Source organism: Podarcis tiliguerta (assembly GCF_965153285.1).
Source record: "Podarcis tiliguerta genome assembly, chromosome: 3".
NCBI lineage: Eukaryota > Metazoa > Chordata > Lepidosauria > Squamata > Lacertidae > Podarcis > Podarcis tiliguerta.
The window spans coordinates 68240465-68259554 of NC_139536.1; the positions used below are offsets into that span (position 1 = coordinate 68240465).

The 19090-nt window shown below is 41.8% G+C and overlaps 1 long non-coding RNA gene across 1 annotated transcript in view; it reads left to right on the forward strand.

The window, feature by feature from the left end:
* Positions 1-464: 464 nt before the first annotated feature.
* The window catches only part of LOC310674497, a 32843-nt gene continuing 14217 nt past the window's right edge, over positions 465-19090 (forward strand). Inside the window, exon 1 of the long non-coding RNA XR_014509616.1 lies at positions 465-540. This is a non-coding gene — a long non-coding RNA (uncharacterized lncRNA). The remainder of the gene's footprint in view (positions 541-19090) is intronic.

Consider the following 19090-nt stretch of genomic DNA (forward strand, 5'->3'; position numbering starts at 1 on the left):
AATGGTGTCATGATGACTGTATCAGTGTTCCTCTGTTTGAATGAACACTGAAGCTTTCATTAAACAGGATTCCAATGGAATTGCATACTATGAGGCTTTTCACCCTGAGAACTTGCCCATAAGTCAAGATAGAAAGCTGAACTGCAATAATGCCCAAATGATTAAAAATGACGTGTCCCCATTTTTGAAAGCATTAGTCTTAATATATTTCTTAAGAACTGCAGTTTACATCATTTTTGTTACCACGGGATGGAAATTCCCTTTCTGAAGTCTTGGGAACACTGCTCTTTTTTGGCATATTATTTGCCAGCTGCCCTAAAAGAAAAAAGAAAAGAAACAGAAATTAGTTGCTGAAAGTCTGCAGGGCAAAATCTCCATAATGATGCCTATTTACCAGTAAAAGTGAACTAATGTCACAAAACCAATTTAACTTTGATCCCAAATTTTACCCCTCATTTCTTAATATCAGGCATTCAAACATGGTACAGAAAATTATGGAGGGAAGCCTTTCAAGACTAAGTGATGGTGACATAAATCAAGGTGAGTTATGTAAAGAATACTATTGTTTGTTTTAAACCGATTTAATATTGTATTTTTAAATTGCTGGTAAGAACACCACCACCACAATGTGTCATACAGATTTATTCAGCAAGATTTATATACCATTTAACAAAACAATATCTAAGGAGTTTACATAATAGTGCAAAACAGTCGTTCAAAATGATGATAAAAGGGCAGACAATCAAATTATCAAAATATAGATGAAATCAACTGTTTGGAAAATATGAACAAACTTGCATTCAAGTCTGGGTTGGTTTGTTTCAGGAGGTGTTGAAAGCAATAGAATGAAGACAGCTGCTTACATAGCCTTTTTAAAGCACAATTATGTGCTAATATTTTATAGCAATAAGTTACGATCCCTATGAAGGGAGCAGAGGGGCCATGCTCACTGCCCTCATCCCCACAGAAATATCCCTGATGGTTCTGCTCCCCGTCCCCCCCCCCCCGCACATGCTGAACTATCCACATGCCTGGTGAGGAAAGGTCTGAAGCTCACTGCCTGGTTTAGAGTTCTGCACACAAGTGGAGAAGGCACCTTGCTTCAGATCTCCCACTCAGCTGCGGCACACAGATGCAGGTGGGCTGCAATCAGCATGGCCCCACTTTCCTCCTCACAAAATTCACAATGCAAGAGGTCTGAATGCCTGAATAGGCCCATAGACTTCCTTAATTTCATCTTTTATCAAGTGGTGCCATTTTTGTTGTTTAGTCGTGTCCGACTCTTCGTGACCCCATGGACCAGAGCACGCCAGGCACTTGTCTTCCACTGCCTCCCGCAGTTTGGTCAAACTCATGCTGGTAGCTTCGAGAACACTATCCAACCATCTCGTCCTTTGTCGTCCCCTTCTCCTTGTGCCCTCCATCTTTCCCAACATCAGGGTCTTTCCCAAGGAGTCTTTTCTTCTCATGAGGTGGCCAAAGTATTGGAGCCTCAGCTTCACGATCTGTCCTTCCAGTGAGCACTCAGGGCTGATTTCCTTAGGAATGGAGAGGTTTGATCTTCTCGCAGTCCATGGGATTCTGAAGAGTCTCCTCCAGCACCATAATTCAAAAGCATCAATTCTTTGGCGATCAGCCTTCTTTATGGTCCAGCTCTCACTTCCATACATCACTACTGGTAAAACCATAGCTTTAACTATACGGACCTTTGTTGGCAAGGTGATGTCTCTGCTTTTTAAGATGCTGTCTAGGTTTGTCATTGCTTTTCTCCCAAGAAGCAGGCATCTTTTAATTTTGTGGCTGCTGTCACCATCTGCAGTGATCATACAGGCACCAAAATATGGCCTACCATATTTTGAAGTACAGTGGTACCTCGGGTTAAGTACTTAATTCGTTCCGGAGGTACGTTCTTAACCTGAAACTGTTCTTAACCTGAAGCACCACTTTAGCTAATGGGGCCTCCTGCTGCCGCTGCGCAGCCGCTGCACGATTTCTGTTCTCATCCTGATGCAAAGTTCTTATACCGAGGTACTATTTCTGGGTTAGCGGAGTCTGTAACCTGAAGCATATGTAACCTGAAGCGTATGTAACCTGAAGCATATGTAACCCGAGGTATCACTATAATTTCAATAATTGCTGTTGCCATCTAAAGAGGGCCTCCCATAAGACCATTGAAGGTCTAATTGCCATATTTTGAAGAGCCAAACAGAGGACAATTTGCTGACTTCTACTTTTAACTATGGATCACTAAGACAACTCTCATTTTACATACCCATGAAAAAGAGGACATGTCCTGGAAAAAGAGGACATATGGCAACCCGCATTGTGCTACTATTATTATTATTTAAACACTAGGTGCATTCCGGGCAAGGGAGCAATTATCATTGGCACCATGATGTGTGAGGAGACGAGGTTTAACCCTTCCCACACCAGGCGTGATCTCAAGTAAAATCGCCTGCTTCCACACATAGCAATTAATAAGGGGGTGGGGAACCTCTCGTTGGTGCCAAGTGGATATTTTTTGGTAATGTGAATTGCTGTGTTTCTGTCGTGTCTCTTCTCTTCTGCACAGGGTAAAAAAGTATCATAATTTAAGCACAAGTGAAAATTTATAGACTGCTATCTCCTTAAAAGCCGTATTTTAAAGTTAGATTGTGCGAATTCAAAATGTTTGCTTTCTTTTCTGGTGGCTTTCCCAAACAATCTGTCTGAAGTGGCTTTACTGCACTCCATCCATTTATGCTAATTTTCCAAAAGGCAAATAATATGATATCCAGTCTCTCTAATGAGCCAAGACTGGCTGTGTTCTATATACCTGCTGCACTTCTATATCCCCTGTTTTTAAAAGGTAGACATTGTTGGCTCCAGCACACAAATGAAGTATGACACCAGGGTTTATTAAAGAAGAAGTTTTGCTGTGACCTGTTTCAAAGTTGCCACGACTTCACCTTTCCTTATTACCTCAGTGACCAAGTTTAGATCTAACTGACAAAATAAGCCAGAAAGGGCACGGATTGAGAATGCATGTGGTGGGCCACACACCTCCAGAAATCTTGCCCATACAGTATCCTCAAGCTGTACATATTTATATATAAAAAATATGCCAACACAATCCTACTGTCTTACTGAATGTTGCAATGTACATCATGAGCTGCTAACTATGCTCATGTATTTAACAGTGTGATAACTAGCAAATTATTTTTCTCTTTCTATCAAGCACAAACAAGCATGTGGTACAGCAGAAGCTTTGGAAGTTCTAATATTGATATAATTCATTCTGTCAATAAAAACACATTTCTAGTTTTTCACAAGCATATAAACAACATATTTTGTGCTTTCATAGTAGCAAATTCATTCTAATTATTTATTAGCTCTACTGCCCATATTTTCAAGATTGTTGACAATTCTGACATGAAATGAGACCAAACACTGCTATACATTGTGTTTCCCTAAGCAATGTATAGAATCTATACTGGTAAACATGAAAACAGTCCAATGTGCAAAACTGGGTATATTCCATTTTCACTGGGTTTTGGGAGCTTCAAATTAAGAAACTGGAGAATTATAATGATATTTTATATCATATTTGTAGCCTTGGCCACTTAAACATATATCAATTTGCTTGTGTGAATTTACAGAGTGAAACAACTCTAGACATCCATTGTACAATTGGGATTTTACTATTAATTGAACTGCTCAATTATCCATTTGTTATAACAACAACAACACACTTTACATTTGAAAAGACAAACTATAGAAGAAAGCATAAACAAAAAAGTTAAAGTTATTAATATTATTTGTCATGCAAAGATATGCTAATGACAACAATGAGTGCTAGAAGTTTGCAGCCAGATTGGTTATATAGTTGGTAATTCAAATTAATATGTGAAGTCAGGTCACCTTTATTGCTCTGGCTTAATCCTTTTGGCTTGCTGTGCAGCAGTTGGCAGGATTCTGCAGTCAGACTCTGTTCTAACCCTTCCTTACCTGTTGCCTCCTTTTCTGCCAAGCACGCAATAGTTTCTGTCTTCAGGTTCTATGCATTGCTTTTGCTCATCCTTACTCTACACTTTTCCGGCCATGATTGTTACCTCATGTTCCTGTTTTTCAAATTACTGATGATTTTGGCCCACTTTGTTCTGAGCAACTTCTCCACCACCTCTCTTTTCCCTCAACATCATTTCAGTCACCTCAAAATCTTTTAAAACTCACTTTCAAAAGTTTTGTAAGGAGGCAACATGCCCATGACTTTGCAGGACTTCCGCCTGGCATTCCCCAGCATGTGTCCCACTCAGATCTGCTCTGGAGGTTTCCCCAACTCTCTGGAGCATATTTTAGTGGGTGCTATAGGCGGTGCTTTTTCCCCCTAAAAACAATGTTTTGGGGTACTCTTATTTTCCTACTTGTATTGAAATACTGCCCCTCAATGAGGCCAAACTTAGATTCACAAAATGTTTAGGGGTATGCGTACCCCTGTGAACCCCCAGGGAAAAAAGCACTGACTATAGGGGTGTGAGAATAGGATGCTAGACGAGATGGGCCACTGATTGTGCAGGCTCTTCTTAGGAGCTGATGTTGTGCAGTTGGAAGCCTGCAGTAATATCTGCTAATGTTATGATGACATTGGATACAATCCTAAATAGCCACATGACATTTTTAATTTTAAAAAGGCAGACAAACACCCCTGGAGAACTGTGCAAGACTTACAATTCAGTCTTCCAATTGCTGATAATCTTCTTCTTTGGTGATCACTTGTGGCCGAGTAAGATTGTCTTCCATGAACACAGTCTTAATGGTGTGTCCGTAAGTGACTGTGGAAGCCAATTCTGGATCCACACATCTTTCCACAGTGGGGACATAGGTTTTCTGGCAGGAGTTGATCATGGTGAGGATTTGCCAAACGTGCTTTCCTCTTCACTCGTTTCTGCCTTTCATTCTGAGTTCGTGCTTCTTCAAAGTCCAGGGCACCTTTGGCAAAGGCTGGTCTCCAATTGGAGCACTCGCAGGCCAGTGTTTCCCAATTTTACATCCTTATACTGCGTTTTTTTAGATTTGCCAGTCGATTGAGATCTACCTGTCAATTGTGGGCTGTCCCTGGTCGATCCCGGTTGATCGTGTGATCTCCAGTGACCCTACCCCCCCAAAGCTCAACATTTCTGGTCAATCCAATGAGTAGATCACTGCCAGTTTATTTATAGTGGGAGTAGATCACAGTCTCTTGGAAGTTGAACACCCCTGGTCTATTGCATTGTAGTGCAGGGAGTGGGGAAAAGGAAATTCCCCATCTCCTAAAAACCTCTTCCTAGCCTTCAGCTGTGCCCCCTGTGAGTTTTAATCACAGCAGAACTGACAACTCCCCTGCCTCTTCCAGAAGCAACAATACAAACATCTCCCTCTCTCCCTTTGCCATTGCATAAGCCCAGGCAACTTTGTGGAGGCTTCAAAACTACAGATAAGCTTTGTACAGAATTGAAAATCTCTTTCATTTCCTTTTAAAGTCTTCGCTGACTGACGAGGCTTTCCTTGAGGGATGATCCAGCTATGATGATGTCTTCACTGGTTCATGGTGTACTCATTTGTACTTGTTTTATAAATGTGATTTCACGGTTGCTATTTACCAACATTGTATTTTTTTCTTATGTTGGCAGCATAGAAAATCTTGCAAATCAGTTAGATTAATATCGGTGCAGTGCTCTTACATAGCTCTCATTCATTGCAGGGAAGCTGACACCCAAGTCTAGCATAAGCCCCTGGCATCCTGGGACATTTGCTGGGGTAAATACACCCTGGCAGGACCCCCAGCATCCACCACCCCAACATCTGGAGCAGGGCCTGCTGGCACTGAATGTGGATGGTCATATGCAATGGTATTTTGATAGCTTTCTACCAAAATATTCTTCTTAAGACACCGGGGTGGGGAACAGTGACCTCCTCCATTGTCCAGAACCAAAAAACTGTGAAAGTAATTCTATGCTTCCAAAAGGAGTTTTCCCTTGTGTTGTTGAAAGGCAGCTCCCCATGCTACATGGCAAACTTAAAAAATAAAACTCAGGAGAGTTTCAGAAGCAATTTGTGCTGCTTCTTCTTGGGCTGTTATTAAATGTAAAAGACCAAAAGCTTCTTGGCATGCAAGAAGAATAAGCTACAGGGACACTGTTGGAAAGGTACGTGTCAAAGAACTGCCATCAGTGCCGGAGGGAGAGAGCAAAAGCCAGAGGGATTCCAGAGAGCATCCAGGGATTGGGAGAAGCAGCCCATCTTCTGGGGAAGAGAATCAGCGTAGCACCAGTGGAGAAGGGGGGCAGATGGGGGAAGCGGCGAGGCGGTCCCATGACTCCTTGCCTGGGACCAGCGGGGAAAGTAGGGGTCCTCCGTTGCCCACGCCCTCCTTGCGCAGAAAGCTTTCGCGCAGAGAGAGTAGGAGGAGACTAGGTGTCAAAGAGCTTCTTTGCTGGAAGAAGTTTAAGAATGTCTTCCAATTTGAACGAAAGCTGTGAAAACAAAAGGAAGGAGAGAAACATTTCCATCATCACATTGCATAAACTAGAATAAAGATGATGAAACATGAAATGTATGTCAGCATATAGGCGTGCAGGCTGGTCAGAGAAGGAGTTGACAGCTGCAAGTTGGAAAAGCAAGTCGTGTGGAGTCTGGTCTGTAAGGGGAAGAGCTGAACTGCAGGTAATTCCAGCAAGGCCAATGTATGGAGCCTCAAAATCCCCCTCAAGCCTTCTGAGAGCATGGGGGAACCACCTTAGAAACACTATGTCAAAATTACTGCATGACAACTATGGCCACTTTCGGGCTTCTTTTCTTTCTGGCTGTCCTCAGTCACTTTACATGTGAGTGTTCTGCAAGACCCTTTCCTTTGAGGTCCAGCACTGCTACCAGAAGGAAGATGACACTGGTGATAGAGCTACAGCTAGCAGTGTCTCTAGCAAAGAAGATCCTAAAATGCAAAGTTATTTTAGGTCAGAGAGTTGTTTTTTTCCTGATGAGTTGTAGGAAGCCAATCAATAGATTCAACAAACCAACCAAGACAATGTTCTTAGCAAGCAGAGTTTAATGGACTGGAAGGAACTTCATTTGGTCTCCCTCAAAGCAGAAAAGCAGAGGAAATATGTCAGCTGAAGGTTTACTTCCCAGTCCCTTGATGGATTGTCAGGTTTTATTTAGTGCTCTTGATAACTTGATTTGTTTTGCATCTCTTGGGCTGGCAATGTGTTTCAGTGAGCGCTGAAGTTTTCTTCAGATAACTTCTCATTGTAGCTTCATTTTTCAAAATGTGTTTTATCATTGGGATTCAGAGAGTTTTATATGCATATTATTATTCTTTTAAAAAAGTTTCATACTATTTTATTTGGTGTTATTTTTTTCAATGTGACTGTCATCTTTTACGTTCTTATACTGTTAGTCATCAGGAGGACCCAGGTGGGCTGGAAGGTGAGATGAAAACCCACATTACAAAGAGGAACAGACCATCTACACTGTACTGCATTTGCAGCTGTAAAACTTCACCACAAACCATACAGGCATAAAAAAAGCTTGGGAATGGTAGTGTTTTGATGTGTGCACTGTGCTTGGGTATATACATTTTAGAGTGTGTCCTTGCACTCTACCCAGAACTGCTAGGAAGGTGGGTGAATTATCCTCCTTTCCCTGCATTTTGAACATCTTGGTGCCAAGCAGGCAAAGAGAGGGGTTTCCAGAGGCAGCAGAACTGAGCTTTCCAGGCTACCAGACATTCTGGGTTGTACTAAGCTAAGTTTGACTTAAGGTAGACCTACTGAAATTAATTAACCTTAGGCTACTCTGAGTAAAGCTTAGTGGAATGCCACCCACTTTCTGCTTTCCACAAAGCCAAACCATGGGATGCTAGAGGCAGGCTCAACTGAACTTTGTATTCAACTGTATTTCATTATATCAGACATTCCGTGTCATGGGAACATGGCTGATGGAGCTCACTTCATCAAAGTGGCCTTTGAATAAAAATTCCACTTTGTAGGCCAAGTAGTCAAACAGGTCTAGATTTTGTGATCTGGCCAAGTTTAATGATTTAGGTTGTTGCCACGGCATTGGATCAAAGTTACTCCTTCATGACATGTTTCAAGAGACAATTTAAGGATGTGTAATATCACAGCACGAGCAATAATGTGCTGGGATTGCATACAGGTGACCAGACAAAGAGGGGAAAATAAAAATGCAATAGCAAAACTAATAAGGTTCCATATTTATTTACTATTTCCCAATGCATTTTGCTGATCTTTATCATAGTAGCCTTTTCAACAGTTCAGCTGAATTTACACATGCATCAGATTGAGGTGGAAGTGTTTGGAGTTACTAAAATTAAATGTACCACTTTGAAAACAATTTTGAATGCTCCTATGCATGGAGAATTCTCTCCAGGTAGCAACTAAAATAGCAAGGAGAGGACTATGCTGAACCTTTGACTCTGATGTGACAAGGTTTTATAGCCTAGGTGTACAAAAATCACACTTGCAGCTTGATCTTTAAAATACAGGGGGAGCAAAAGCAATCAGCAGCATTTTTATAGCCATACTACAAAAAACATGGGTTCTTGTAATGGTTGAGTTTTACTCCCATTTAAGATGTCTGGATTGAAAAGGCGCAAGAATCAATTACTACTGAGTGCCTGTAGAGTATACACACTTCACCTGAGTGGTGGATTGCAGAGATAAGCCAAAACTGGGAATGAACCCTTTGTGGGAGAAGACTGATGGTGTTTACAAAGATAACTGGAATTTCTGGAGGGAAAAATGGTTCTGAAATGGGGTTTTTTTCCTTTAAGTGAAATGACCTTTCCAAGAACCTTCTACAATTACTTCAAGCCAACAAAGAGGATGTTAAATTCCAGCCTTCATTTATTTTCTTTAGTAGCTAGGGGCTGCATTACATCTGTAACTCCAAGATTCCTCTTTCTGTTATTTTCCTGATGGCATCAAATGCCTCTTGACCCCTGTGACAGCTGAACAAATAAGGATGGAGAAAAGGGGCCTAATTATGACTTTCAACATAAATATGGAATATTATTGAATTTAGGTTGATCATGATGTGATTCCTCTCCCCGCCCTTCATTGGCATAGTGAGTCTTTTCGAAATCAATACTTGGAATGGTTTTGGTTATGAGAATAACACCTGGATAACAATGACCATTGGATGTGTACAGTGGGAGCTTCACTCCAAAGCTTTAGAAAACCCAATTAGATGTTTGCCTCCTGCCTTGCAAACCTTTAAGCTGTTGCTGCTGTTGCAGCTGTGTTGTGCCTTGTGGGACGGATTTGTGACACAGTGCGGAGGTCAGCACAATGCTGGGAATGGAGAAGATGAGCCAATGGGAAGGTAAAATCCCCCCCCCCTTTGTACAGCAGGCACTTATTTCAGCTGAGAATACCTCCTCTGAGTTAGTCTCTTCACAAAATCAGTTGAGTGTGGTTTCTTTTTGTGCCCTTTCTTTTTGTGAGTCTTTTAAAATCATTCATAGCCAACACGGAGGTCTCTGGATGGTGTTGGACTTTGACTCCCATCACTTCTGACCATTTGCCATGCTGGCTGGGGCTCATGGGAGTTTGGAGCACAACATATTGTTGCACACTATCCCAATCTCTGAGCAGTACAAGATTCCAGGGGTTCCAGGCGCTTAACCAGGGTTTGTGTTTCCCTTGGAAATGAGGCACAGTGGAGACTGTGGTGTCTTTACAATATATGGTTATTTACACATTTATACCTCAGCCTACAATGGAGGGGTTCAAAGCATCACGGCGGCTCCTATTCCACAAGCTCAGGAAAGGAGAGGCACTGGTGTGTGAAATGGAGGTTGAGTTTTGAGCTGGAGTTACCTTGAAGCACTGGCACAGGAAGAGGAGTGTGGGGGAGTGCCCCACCCCCAGCAGTGCGATCCCCAGGCTGCCATCGCAGCTGCCCCCCCTGCCCCTGCAGGCGGTGCCTCCCCTCATCCCCAGGATGCGTGCTACACCCCTGTGGGCAGTGCGCCCAGCCCCTGGTACGCACACCAGTCCCTCCCCTGCCTGCTCTCTGCCACTGGTGCCAGAGCATGAAGCTCCGCCACTGCCTTGAAGCTGCCTGATAAACATTTTATGAACTCCTACAGTATGGATTCATTCACCCCATGCCTAAGGCATGTTACTTTTGCCTTGCACATTGCTTCAAAGTCTTTTCTGATTATTATACCAGATATACCAATTCTCTTCAACCAGCTCTTCACTGCTGATCTACTTTAGATAAAACCCTTCATTTGCGCACACTGAGTTGGAAAGTCAGCATCTTTCTGTACACATATCCTGCTACCACCAAATAATTGATGACTAAGATAAAATTTGAAGAAAAATTTGATCTCCCTGAGACATCAATACCTGATAATCCGCTTTCACTTCTCCATATGTAGTCCTCCATTTGCCTATATGTTTCATAGAAGTCAATGAGTCTTTGTTTTCAATCAAGTGTTACAATCAGGGTGTCAGTTGAAAAAACAAATTGCCATGTCCTTGGAAGAATAGGGAACAGTCTGAATGACATTTAAGATTCTTAACCAAAATAGGAAACACTGGAAATTTCATCAGCAAGTCTGATTTTGGCCTGGTTTCCAGTCATATTTTACAGGGTTGCAGTGTATTGATAAACATCTGAACTCTTGGGGCCCTACCTGAGAGCTGTGATTTATCAGACTGTAGATCTTATGCTATTTGATTGCATATGAACTGGCCCCAAAATGGCTAAATAGAGGAAATTAATTCTTAATTAAATAAGAAGCGCTCCCTCAGGACATTAAAGCAATCAAGACAGGTTAAGATGCACTGCCTGTTGCCAAAGAGGAAATGTGTACACTCAGCATGGGAATCTAGCCCAAGATTTTCTGGCTCAGAGATCCTATTGCAGGGGAATCTTTTTTTAAAAAAAAAAAAAGTCTTGTGTTGCATGTTTTTAAGTACAGTCATTAGAGAGTGCCTCTAATCATTTCAGAGGTAAAAATCATTTTCTTTCTTTCTTTCTTTCTTTCTTTCTTTCTTTCTTTCTTACCAAAAATTAAAACCCAGTATTACAGTTTTTTTATATTATTCAGAATAATTTCTAAAAGGTACATGGCTTCTTAGTAAATTATTTGATGTAAAACTTTTGGCTGTCAGGGATCTGCTCTGCCATGTTTCCCCCTCTCGCCTTGTTCCTAGTAATCAAGATGGCCAAACGTACAACAATGCATTAACACCCCAACAATATGAATATGAAGTCATAACAATGCCAGCCATTGTGTGGCCTGGAATGCTGGATCATTCGCAAGGAGCAGAACTGACATCTTGAAATAATATACAGTATATGTCTTCTGTGCAGTTTTATTTCCTATGTCAGAAAAGTCAGATACTGTAAGAAAAACTATGAAGGCAAGGAAGAATAGAAGTAAATTAGCCACGCCAGCCAGGAAATGTGAGGGCAGCATTTTGATAGGCAGGATTAACCAATTAATCAAACCTATTGATTTATCAAGGCCGAAATCCTATGGCGCTTACCTTGGAGTCAGAACCATTGAACATAGTGGGAAACATATACAGCAGAGGTACAGACCCTCAGTTCTAGGGTCCAAATGTAGCCTTTCAGCTCTCTTTGTCCGACCCTCCAGGTGGCATTCCTCACTGGCCCTGCTCTGCACTCTCCTTGAGTACCTTCACCTGGCTGGAACGTGTCCTCATGGCCATGCCTCTTGCTTGCCTAGATGGAGGATGAAGGTCTCTCTGTGTGTTCTGTTGTGATCACTGACTTCAGCAGAGGCAAGGCCAGGGTACCCTGGACGGGGCCATGTAGGGCCCAGATTGCATACTTTGTGAGATCCAACCTCAGATGTTGCTTCAGCAGCAGTCATTCTCAGATGGGTTCATGACTGATGACATCTGCACAGCTTAGCTCACTATATCCCCTCTTTGCTGGGAAACTGCATGGGCAAAACTTTCGTTTTCCATTCGGGGCACAACAATTTTTTGTTCCCAAGAGAGTGCAGGCATTACACTGGCCCAAACTTTCAGCTTTTAAGTAAAAGAGGCTTTGCTTGTTTCTAGATTTGCCAGTTTTCTTGGTGATCTGAAATGTCTTTGTTGTATCTTAAGGTGGGTGCATTAAAAGGGAGGGGCAGACCAATATATTATATTAATTATATATTATATTATATTATATTATATTATATTATATTATATTATATTATATTATATTATATTATATTATATTATATTATTATATGATTGATCTGTTTCATTTTACAGTAAGTCGGGGACATAAAAAGCCTGAGAGTTCAAGGACGGCAAGACAGAAAACACCGCTTCCTTTCACTGAAAGAATGTGGCTGGAAGTATCCCTGAAGGAGATTCATCCTGTTGTTGTTTCAAGGATCCTGGCAAGGCTAGTATTTGAAAGCCACCCATGAACAATAGAACGAAAACAGCTGCACAGCAACCCTAATCTGGTTAGTGACTGTGTAAATACAGTGTAGAGCTATGAAAAGGTCATTGACAGAGGTGCCCTGCTGTGCTACAATGCACGCAGGTGCTGTGGGTGTATTCCTAATTGCATCATATCACTGATGGCGGGGAAATTAATGGGTCGTATATAGTCTGGCCTCTTGTTCCAGTCATACATTCCATAAAAAACTGACTCTGACTTCAGTGCATTATTCTACACAGGCTTCACGAGGCGGTAAATTGCCTCATTGCCTGTCCCATGTTGACAGAGAGCCCTCGCCCTTCTGACTTGCCAAAATAAAATAACTCTTCACAGCTATCTCCAAGGAAATGGGCCATGTCAGTAAGCCATGCCCCCCCCCCCCCATCCTTTGGAGCCCTACAGGCTCTGCGTTCGCTGGCTTTTTCTGCTTCTTCTTCTTCTCCTAAAATAGTTTTGAGAAGAGATAGGAGGTTTTCATGAACAAAAAGCATGAGACTATGCCTCATCCTAAATTTTAGTAAGGCTGCTGTTGTGACATCACACTTCATTAGGCCTCACTGGTGAAAACCCTTAGCGATGCTTTTGTATAGCAAAAATTCAGATTTGTGGAATAATATGGTCCTTTACTGAACTATTTTAAATTAAAGCCTCTGCAGCCTGTCAGGTTTCGCATAACTTTTAATCCAGGCAGAAAGGAATGATAGCTAAATTCTTAGCTGTAGAACGCACATAGTTGCTTATTAATGCAAATGCCTGTTGGCTCTCAAAGTAGCAGTCAAATCACATAATATTTTAGCTCTGCAAATATTGTACTGCTGCTGCTACTTCTATTGCTAAGGGCCAAACTGCACGTCACGTTTATCACAAATTGGCAGCATGGGGACCCGGATCCAGACTGGGAAACTGGTATGGGGGGGGATTGTGGGGGGCTTTAACCTTTGTCCCCGGCTATAGTACCAATCTGCAACAGTCCCTCCACATGCAGTTTGCATTGCAGGAAGGAGTGAATCCCTCCCACCCCATTCCAGGGTCTTCACATAGATCTCACCCGCCACTCCTGCATCCTGACCTGACATTGTGTGAAAGAAAAAGTTTGTTCTCAAAGTACGTGCAGATAAGCATCACGTGTAGTTTGGCCGTTGCACCACCAGTGGGTTGCCTGTTGTAATGATCCAAGACTGGTGCTTATTCTCTGCTCTCATCAGTGCTGAAATAGCCTCTTCAGCCTGCTTTTCTCACCGAGCTTAATTCCATCTGACTGCAAGCACTATTGAATAAGACATGGCTTCTTCGTTTTTCTTAAAAAAACAATCAAAGCCTTTTCATACATTACTTGAATTGTAGAGTTTGCATTAGCACTAGTACCTTACACTTCTGATTCCCTGCAATTAATGTTTAAAGTGGGACTTGTGGATCTCACCTCCAGCCTGAACTTCCTGATTTCCCTGCAGTCAATCATTCCCCCTTAAACTGCACCATTGTTTCTCACTTCACCCCCTGCCCTCCAGCATCGACAGATGCTTCCTGCATATGAAATAGTTTGCTTATAGTCTACAGGCATGGGTATAGATTAACTTGAACCATTTTGTGAGACTTTTGTATGAAAAAACAATGTATAAAAATAAACAGCATTGTGTTAGGTGTTAGTGAGTTGCAATCAATTTCTTTCCCTTGTTTTCTTCTATATATCTCTTGGGAAGAACCACTTTCCTGGCTGTTCACTGAAGGCTTTATAAAAATGTGGACTCACATTTCAAACATCAGAAGAAAATATCTTATATTGATGATGATGGTGATGATGATGATAAGTTCTAAGGCTTCAAAATAAGATCATGCCGGATCGGACCAATGGCCCATTTAGTCTAGCAACTTGTTCTTGTGGTGATCAACCAGATGCTTATAGAAAGCCTCCAAGCAGGACCTGAGTGTGGCTTCCTATGATTTCCACCAATGGTATTAAGAAGCCAATTGCCACCATCTGTGGAGGAGAAGCATAGCAATCATGGCTAGTGAATATGTATTTTATGGCTATCCAGGTTGGTGGCCATCACTGCCTGCTGGAGCAAATTCAAAAGTTTAATTATCTGCTGTGTGAATAAGTATTTTCTTTCGGCTCCTGAATCTTCCGCTTCCTTGGATGTCCACAAGAGACCCTCAGGGTCCCTTCAACTCTTCAATTCTGTAATTCTATGATTCCAGGACAGGTATCCATTTCACTCTATTAGTACTAACTTAACACCATTCCAAAATGATAGTTTGTGTATCATTATTAATAGAACACATTGTGCACTGACTAACAAGACCCACCGTTTGGCCATCCTGTTAAAATTCCAGCCTGGGTCATGTTAAGCTCTTTCTGTTCTTTTCGTTTCCTCTCCCTTTCATGAGCCCTCCTGTTAGTAATACAGACTCGGCCACCACAGAAAATTGAAAGAATTGTGCTTCACTTTGGAAGCCACTGTGGACTCAAAACAACATGTGCAGCGTTTCTGCTTGCCAAAACAGCGTTCTGTCTTGTTCATGATGATGCACACAGAGTTCTGGTTAAATAGTAACCTCCACCCTCAAATGAGCGTGACTGTGATTTACGTGTTAATGTTCTCTAAAGGAATGGATTTATATGTTCCCTGAGATAGTGTATGAAAATCTTGTTCCTGTTTACAAGGACCGTTGCAGTCATGGGAATGCCGTATTTGCTCTCTTTTCTTCAAAAAGCCACCAATAAATTATTGGCTATTCTTTTGCTTCTTTGTGGCCCACTCTAGATTTACCTATAAAATGTGTCTTCTAAAGGTTCATCAAACTGCTCTGTTTTATTATTTTTTGATGCTTTGCTGAATGTTTATTGAACTTTTTGTTGATGTATTTCTTTGTATTGCTTATAGATTTTTTAAAAGTGATCTTATTTTGTTTTCCTCAAGACAGATTAAGGTTTTGCATATTAAGTAGGGTATAAGTATTATTGAGGAATAATAAAATGGCATTCAACATTCTTTCTCACAAAAGTCAGTCTGAAATTCTATGCAGGTATAGTGAGCTAGGTATAGTGAGGCAACTATAACCATAAACAAAAAACCGAGGGCCATTTTTTGTGTGTCAGAAGAATATCTGAGGAAGAATATATTACATTGGAAGTAGACCTTATTCCCTCCAAAACAAACTGAAGCCATGGATAGACTCTTCTAGCATATTCTAGAACAGGACAAGCAGAGGATCAAGTAGTTGTCTATTTATCCAGCCACCTTGCTCCAACCACCCATCCCCATTGTCCATAACTATACTACATGAGCAGAGTTTAAAATTATGAGCAACCTCCAGAAGTAAACCAGGCTGTCCAGAGCAGATGTTTGCTCTCTAATGCGGGGAGGAAAGCAGGTTGGCTGGAAGGGCATGTTGGACGGGGAGGGCCAGCCATTCCCATGATATTCCAATTCTGTGTGGGAACTGGATTTTTGAATAGGTCAATCATCATAGAATCACAGAATTGTACAGTTGGAAGGGACCCCAAGGGTCATCGAGTCCAGCCTCCTGCAATGAAGGAATGTCAACTAGATCACACATGACTGATGGCCATGGCAACCTCTGCTTAAAAGCCTCCAAGGAAGGAGATTCTACCACCTCTTGTGGGAGTCTGTTCCACTGTTGAACAGCTCTTACTGTCAGAAAGCTCTTCCTGATGGTTAGTTGGAATGTTCTTTCTTGTAACTTGAATCCATTGGTTTGGGTCCTACCCTCCGGAGCAGGAGAAAACAAGCCTGCTCCGTCTGCCATGTTACAGCCCATTAGATATTTGAAGATGGCTAGTTGAAAGGATAAGGTGCTGAAATAGTCTTTCAGTAATCAAAACCTAGAACATTCAAATCTTAACCTTTGTCCAGTAAGTCATTTTGTGTGTCACCTTCTCACTTCCCTTGTTTAAAGCTGTTGGGAGCAAGGTGTTAAACCCAGTGGAAAAGTCTTCCTGTTAGCACATTTGCTAATGAGATGGTTTGGAGGCTGGGTAATATTTCTTCCATGCTTCTGGAATTACACAACATGGTTATTGCAAACAAATGAAGGTTTAACTTGGCAAGTCAGTATGGCCCAAGATCTGTGTTTTCTACATAAATTCCCAGCATGACCAATTCTCATGCTAATGTAACTTACAGCTTGTAAAGATTGCAGGGGATCTAGAGACACTCATATGTTGTTTTTTTAAAAAAATGCTTTCAAATAGTTCTGTAAATGGAAGCACTGGGGAAACTGTGTATCTATAGCTGAAATCAGAAGGCAATGGTGTCTTCCATAGGAAAGCAGAGCAGTGGTTGCCTCTCCACACCTTAATGAGCATCTGGGCAACCCTGGCATGTCTGCAGTGCAAACCAGCTGTTCCTCACCTATCACACCTGGTTCCTATGCAGTGGAGGGTAAGACAAGGCAAAAGCAGAGGGGAAGGAAAATGGTCTGCACTCAACAGCAGCACTCACTTTGGTTTCCAAAGTGAAATCAAAACTTATGGAGCACCACTCTTTGCCCACTTTGTCCTCTCCCCCTGAAAGGAGGTGTGGACTGGGTCCCACTGAGGACACCTTGCAAAGACCTCATCTCAAAACCTAAAGGCAGCATGGAAAGGAGCCATGTTGAGGCATTCAGCAGAATGCACAACGTGTAAAAGAAATAGATGAGGTGGTGGAAGCAAGCATGCAAGTCCTCCACACAACATCCCTAGGCTTATTGACTGCTTTTGAGACCTGTGTGTAATTAGGAAAAGCTCTGAATAAGGTTTTAAAGCACCTTCAGGAGAACACACTTGAAAATCTCTCTCAGAATTCTCAGTCATGGAGTTTCTAATTTTATTCAACCAAATTCCCAAAAACTCTTTCCAGACCTTGACACTAATCATGCAAAGATCTGAAAAGCAGACAATGTACCTAGGCCCTGTGTTTACACCCCGTGTCTTCAGGGGAAGTCCAAATATGGCATGTAACTGGGGGGTGAGGAGGCATCAAGATCCATCCAGTCCATACCTAGGGATGAGAGAAGTAGGCTTGGAGTTTGCAGGTTGGCTGGCACACTGACAGGGCCCCACTCAACTGTGTTCTGGCAGGAATGGGAGCCTGAACCATATTATTAGGGGAAGGAGCATTATTTTATATAGTCTTTAAAATTATTTTACTTCTGTATTTCCCTGCCTGCAAAATAATCATCTCAATTTTTCTACCATTAAAAAATAAGTCTCCCCTTCCTTCTCTCTCTCTCTCTCTCTCTCTCTCTCTCTCTCTCTTTCTTTTTTGAGCCTTGGAAAATATAGAGCCCCCACCACCCCCACTTCCTGTATCCAACCTTCACATCTCAAAATTTTAAGTAGCACCAACATGGAAAGTAGCCTCCAAGAAAAACTTAGATTGTAAAAATGGCATACTGTACAAGAGGCCCTGCTCAAATATTTTCCAAGCCCTTTGTGAAAACATACCTAGTGGTGGATCACATTCCCCTGCCGCTGGCATGGAGCAAAATTATTGCAACAATGTCATATACTTTTCCACCTACTTAAAACTCAGATCTAAACTCTTTATGTCTCTCTCTCTGTGTGTGTCTGTGTGTCTTTCTCTGTGTGTGATGCATGTCTCTGTTAAGCACGAAATATTTTTGCGTCTGATAGATTTCTTTTTTTAAAATTCCCAATTCTTTTTAAGTGGCAGAGCACGTTGTTTCTATTAACTGCTTCCTGTCAACCAGATAACAAGAAAGAAGCCAAGGTGACAATGTTATTTTTAAGTGTGTGTGTGTATGTGACATTCAGTTGTGTTTGGTTGATAGTTTTACGAGTCTGGTTGCAGAAGCCGGGTGGGTAGGTGAGAGAGAAGAGGAGAGAAGAGAGAGAGGATATGAAAGGTGGGGCAGTGCATCTGGATGTAAAAGTGAAAAATATGGCAACTGTTAGCTTCTGCTTTTTCTGAGGGGGTGGGGAAGCAGAGAAGAAAGGCTTTGAACAGCAAGCATCTACATAGTTCAAAGCCTTAACTAAGCCTGAAGGCAGCGATCATCTTAAAGAACCACCCTAAAGCAACATCTTGCTGTTAAAGCTAAAATGAGGGCAGATGTTGCTCTTTGATACTTGGCCACATTCAGGAAAGCAATTGGGGAGACAGCACATTTTTCAAGGCCAAAGCCTCATGTGCCTCTTGCAATTTAATTTTGTGACACAAACTTTCCCATCAGCCTGAATGAAAAACAATATCCAGCCAGTTGTATATCTCACAAACAAACTAAATAATTTGATTTCCCATTACAAATAGAAGTTGCCCAAATAACCTTTTTTCGTCAACGTGGCGGTGGCACCCTTTGCAGTAGGCGCTGTGGGTGTGGAATTGCAAGTTTGGCTACCCCACATGTTAGCAATACATAGGCACAGTTAAAAAACCTTTCCAGGCCTTTGGAATGTAATTATTAAGGGCTCATCCATACTTCCTTTTGTCCAGCTGCTTTCTCCTGGGGAAAATCGCTCTGGGTTTTCTCTGGATTGATGTTTGCTCCGATTTAGAACTAAAGAGCAGGTTTTCCTTGGGAAAGAATCAGGGGGGTCAAGTATAAAACCGTGCTTTCTAGGTATGAGACAAGTGGACATATAGATGAACCCTAAATCTTC